Genomic DNA, 6,220 nt, shown 5'->3' with positions numbered 1-6,220 from the left:
GACGTGGAAAAGCTTGTTTTACTCACGTCTCCACGATCGTGAAGCTGGTGAAGGCGGTGATGTAGGCTAGTCGGTGATGCTGGTTAATGATCTCCCCTACAGTGAGGACACTGTACACGCTCGGTGTAAGTCACATGCACACAGTTCCCCTGTGTAGCAGCTCCGGTTCGGCAGTGGAAAGCGGGTTTGAGGATGGTGTTAAGAACCATTTTATTTTAAACGGAAAACGGCTATTACATTCCGACAAGTGATAAACTGAGGAATGTCTCACGGATGAATACATTTAGCCGTTAATGTAATTCGATTCCTCTTCTGCAGCAACACATCAGTTGATACAACAGGTGAAGGCTCAACTAATGCAATTGGTTGGCTGAGCTGAGCATCCTACTGAAATGAGAGTGGTGGTGGGGGGGTGAAAGTGGAGAGAGAGTGGTGTCCTGTGCAATATCAGACACTGAAGTAAATAAATACAGGGACAAGTCACATAATAAACAATGCAGTTACAGTAGGCTAACTGGAGATATTAAGTAATGGCTAGGCTTTTTATATGGCTCAGTTCCATTATGTAACAGCCTTGAAGAGTTAAAAGGCATGTTTAGTATTACTGAAGTTTTCAGTTGTCTCACTGTGACTTCACTTTACCCTGCACAGTGTCACAGTCAGTGGTCTGTCAAAAAGTGAGACTGGTCCTCAGGAGTAACATCGGTGGGGCTGTCCAGCTCCCAGCCTCTCACTTCATGCCATGCCTGCAATTCACAGAGCCATGTTGCTGACCTTTCATGCTGACCGAACTGCACATCTGATGCCTGCCTGTCCTAGAATGCTTGACCTGAGAGCATCCCAAACACAACACATGCTGTGTGGTTTAGGCTATCCTCCTGACACCCGGCAAATCGTTTTTGTCCTGTGTAGTGGACATCAGTCTAAGTCTTAATGAAATACCATTCCAACTATTTCAATCCTTTTGTACTCTCAAGTAGCCTGGGTGTTCCCATCCTGCCTTGCGTGGTGATTTCACTCACGCTGCTAAAGCAGTCTGGAAACTAAACACCCAAATTTTCGCTTGATGTTGGTGACCAATCACAGAACAGGGGAGAAAGCAAGACCATGATGGGAAACTGAGAACCAAAGTGAAACTGAGAGTGCAAGAGTGAGGAGATTACTCCGCCACACAATATAGTATCCCTCTTACCTGCTTAGAAATGCTCCACGTTTTATTTTGTCTCACCATACTTGGTCATGTGACTACTCGTGTAACTGTATTTTAATAGGGAAAACATGGAGGTGTTTGGTCGCTTCTAACGTCATCGCTGTTTGGATCCTAATGAATGCATTGGGCTAGCTAAGTGCTATCAAAGTTGCTCCGCGCACCAGAGCCAGTGAGTGCACGCATTGAAACGTGAGAGGTATGTATCAACTCGTCTTACAGTTATTAGGGGAATAACATAGTTTAATATGAAGCAGCCCCAGAAGCAGTGTGTAAGCTAGAGCTCTAAGGTTTATTAAGAAATAAGTACATCATAGGTGAATTTGCCTCAATGTACATTACCCAAATTGTAAAAAGGTGTATTTTGGGTAACTGATTACTCCATTTACCTGTTAATGATTACTTGCAACTAAAAGTTCTTTCACATTTACAATTTATCCATCAAGCATCCCTTCAGTGTACCTCTGCCATCCTAGGATGCCCTGAACACTAACGTTTCATTCATCTCTTGGGTCTGTGGCACAGGGGTCAGAGGTAAAATTATGCCCTCACAGCAAGCCATTGCACTTCTTCAACACATGTTTATTAAAGGGAGAGTGTAGTAGCCCCTCCTACCCTAAAACCTAGCTGTAAAGTGTGCCATGTATGCAGACTGGCTGCAACACCGATGAGCCAGGCTCATTAATATGGCCGTCTGAATGCTTATTCAGCCATATATGGCAACACTTCATTATAGTAGCCATCTCTGAAAGCTATATGTTAAAAACACTTGAGGGGGAGCAAAGAGGTGAGACTTCCGAATGGGTTTGGAAGAGGGGTTTGTGCTGTACTAGAAGGTATACTGTACTGTAAGTTGTGAATGAAAAGATTCAGTAAACATGTCAACTCACCTAAGAAGTAAGATTTTTTTTTTTCTTTACATGGTGTTGGAGTTAGCAACAGTTATTTGGTAAGTGATGATGTGAAACGCCTGGGTCAATCCTGACAGTAATAGTTTCTGTAATATCTCATCACAAGGACAGCTGATGGCACTGAAAAAGTGTCCAGTGATTTACCTTCATCTTATATGATGTGCAACCTTGAATACTCTCATGTAGCATTCAATCAGATTGTCTGATTTGCATGTTTGTTTATTTCAAGGATTATGGACTCAAAGCTTCAGGGGAACACTTTTGGTGAACATCTCATAATTTCCTGAGCTATGCATTAGATAATGAATATATATTTCCATTAATATTTGTTTTTATGTGGAATGTGTTTGAATAGTGTTTGTAGATTAGATTACTGAGTCAGTCATTCAAAACTACTTCGACTTGCAAGTAGATCCAATGTTGCAGATCCAATGTTTCACTGTATACATCAATATACAAATTATGCCCTATATGAGCAACTGAATCTAAAAGCATATACAAACTATCTATAAGTAGTAGAAGTATCTATAAGAACTATTCAACTAATTATTACATTCAAATAATTACTTTGCCTAATTGCATTGCACTTAATGCAGGTACAAAATAATCCTCCATAGACCTCTTCAGCAACTGCCATCAAGCATAGTGGATGCTCTATTGTGCATAGAGGTCTTTTATGTAGGGCTCTGATAGCGCTACTAACTCATGCAGCAGGTGGATGATGTTCAAGTGGTCTGGTTATGTAAGAACACCACCCAGCTCATTCATAGTGCTGAAGACTACCCTGCATCATTGGACCTTTTCCACAGTGTTTACTGTAGGTGGGATATTCTCCACAGCAAATCATGGAATACAGTACAGTACATCAATAAACAGTGCAAACAAGAAGCTATTACATTTGGATATCTTATATTAACAAAACAAATGGTGCTCTATCTAGCTGTCACAAAGCAGTAAAAAGTTTGAAATCACATACAAAAATATATGAGCAATTGACTCTTTCAAAACTATGAGAACAGCCCTTTCAAATACCAGTCAGATTGTTGTGATGACACTTATGTCATCCTGAATAGCTATGTGTGGGTTTAACCAATGGAAATGCACACTGACAAACGTATCAGTGGCAAATATTTGAACTCATCAGATTTCAGTCTATGTAAAATATCATCATTAGTGTTTTCAGTGTTTTTGTTTTGTTTTCTTTACTGGCCTAAGCAGGTTACATAATAACGTGTCACAGTCTTTTCGTCACAGATTAACGACTAGATAGGTCTGGACTGGTAGGCCTGTGAAGCTGGTGTCAATATTAGCAATGTTACACACACAGAGCAACAGAGGAGATTTTTTAAATGAGATGTTTGCAAAAAGGTAAAAAATCACCGCTCATCCGTGTGAGGTGCAGGATTAAGAGTGACTGGATATTTAAGAGAAGAATCCGCACACTTCAAGTCTTTGTGGAAAAATAGCTTACTGATTGCAAGCTTTCGGTCGTTAGACTCTGCCTGAAGAAGGTCTAACGACCGAAAGCTTGCAATCAGTAAAGCTATTTTCTCATAAAGACTTGAAGTGTGCGGATTCTTCTCTTAAATTAGATGTTTGAAATGAGTCTGAAGTGCATTGGATACCTGTTTATCCCGAAGTGCGTACCTCTCCATACAGTACATTCAATTTCTTGCTTACAGGGTCAGCAGGAAAATACTATAAGGGGAAATATATATATATGGTTATGGTTATAGTTATTTAGCAGACGCCTTTGTCCAAAGCTACATACAAAAAAACAATACAAATTAAATTAACAGTGAACAATTACAAAAAAGGGAGAATAGCAATATTATCAATAAAACTGTATAAAACAATGTTAGGTTAAGCAATAACCTAATGAGAAATAAAACAATGAATATATACTGTAGGAGAATAGCAATTAAATAAGTGATTCAGTCAATCATATAATAACAATAACTATGGCATGGTAAGGCTAAGTTTAAGGAGAATAGCAAAAATAAAACAACAAAGTCAAATTCTATCAATGGACAAATTACTGTATAACAAAACAATACTATTATACAAACCATAACACATAAGAAACGCTCAAAAGACTAAGTGCATATTAAACAAATATGCCTTAAGACCCCACTTAAAAGATCCGAAACTGTTGCTAGAACGAAGAGCAATTCATTCAACCAACATGGAACCAGAACCACTGATGAATAGAATCTACAATTTGACCTAGCATAATGTATATGGTTGGTCGACATAACAGACGCTCATCAGAAGATCGCAATGGGCGGTTGGGAATGTACATCTTGATCAAAGAACTGAAGTAGCTGGGAGCAGATCCAGTGTTTGTCCTATAGGCCAGTGAGAGATTTAAATTTAATTCTGGCCACCATAGGGAGCCAGTAGAGAGTAACTAGGAGAGGAGTTACATGTGTCCTCTTTGGCTGATTGAAGACCAGTCGTGCTGCAGCATTCTGAATCAACTGTAATGGTCTTAATACACAAGCAGGTGGGCCAGCTAGCAGGGAATTACAATAGTCCAGCTTGGAGATAACCATTGCCTGTACAAGAAGCTGTGTGGAATCTTGTGTCAGATAAGGTCTGATCGTCCTAATGTTGTACAGGGTATACCGACATGACTTTGCTATTGAGGCAACATGCTCAGGTGCTATAGATTGTAGAAGAATAGACGGGACAGGATCTAAAGGGCATGTTGTTGGAGGCTTCGCTGAAGCAGTTGAGAGACCGCTTCCTCATCAAGAGGAGGGAAAAAGTTTTCTGCTGTCAGTGGCATTCTCAATCTTACTCTGATAGTAGCCTATGTTGTTTTTGCAAGTGGGACAGTGGATTAAAAAGATGATAGCATAGACTGGTATTTACTATAAGATAATTTCCATCTCCAGAATTACGCCATTTCCTTTCAGCAGCTCTAAGTTCCTTGCGTACAGAGCGTATACTGTTTGTCAGCCATGGGTGACGAGGTTTTCACTGAGTGGGTCTTGTGGAAAGAGGACATGCTATATTCAGACAAGATGCCAGTGAAGAGCAAAGAGCCTCTGAAGCGTCATTAACCTCAAGTGATGAGAGCTCAGAGTAGGTAGAGCAGATGTTACTAATGTAACCAATGTGAGGAGGACTGTGTACACATGTGATATTAAATTATATTGTATACATTACCAGTACTGCAGACTTTAAAATTGTTTTGCTGTACTGTATACCTGTCATTGTCCAATAATATTATTACATTCTTACAGAACTGATATCCATTGTATTTGTGCGTTTGTACCAGTTTACGTTCATATAACAGTGAGATAACTGCCAGCTACCTTGAGAAGCATTGGAAGGCAATATAAACTAACACTACAGTACCTTGAGACATCACCATCATATATCAAGGTTATGTAGACAGCAGCAGGCTTCGAGAGCTGCCAGGGCTATGTCATACAATTGCTTCAGGTCACGGGAGGATGTTGCAAAAAGCTCACATTGTCCATTAGTCACCATTAGGCTGGAACACCTGTCATATCGAAGTATTTTGGCACTTTGACTGTTGTGCATACATAGTTTCATAGTTTTCATACCAGTGCAAGGAAAATGCAATTAATTATTGAGTGAGATAGTGATTCACATTCCCTGTTGGAGCAGCATAGAGAAGAAATTCAAGTGGTTGGATTATGCAGAAAGACACTACACTAATCTCTGGCAGAGTCTGACATTACAAATGCTTGTGTGAGCAGGGGCTAAATTAATATTTAAACTTTTTGCACTTGACTTAGAGGTAGATTTGCAAATAGAAAAGATCTGGAACACTGAGAAGTATTAGAGATTTTAGTCATTAGACAAAGTCAGCAGCAATTCTACCATACTGGTCTATGTGTATCTGTTATCAGAGAAAGCATTGGCTAAACCCAAAACTGTGACCATGTGTTCAGCTATGTTGCATGTGATATTCTAATCCCTCTCTCATTGGTCTAGGGTGATTGTTGCAGTCCCATAACTGAATACTGCCTATATATTTTACCATAAGTCAGAAACAATCAAGGGAGAGTATAGATTACAGCAGGCAGCTTTAGAGTTTAAAAGGTCACTATAAATAGGTCAACCA

Source organism: Sardina pilchardus, chromosome 5 (genome assembly GCF_963854185.1).
Source record: "Sardina pilchardus chromosome 5, fSarPil1.1, whole genome shotgun sequence".
Classification (NCBI taxonomy): Eukaryota; Metazoa; Chordata; class Actinopteri; order Clupeiformes; family Clupeidae; genus Sardina; species Sardina pilchardus.
The sequence above is the reverse complement of the archived record's forward strand: the minus strand, read 5'-3'. Positions refer to the sequence as shown.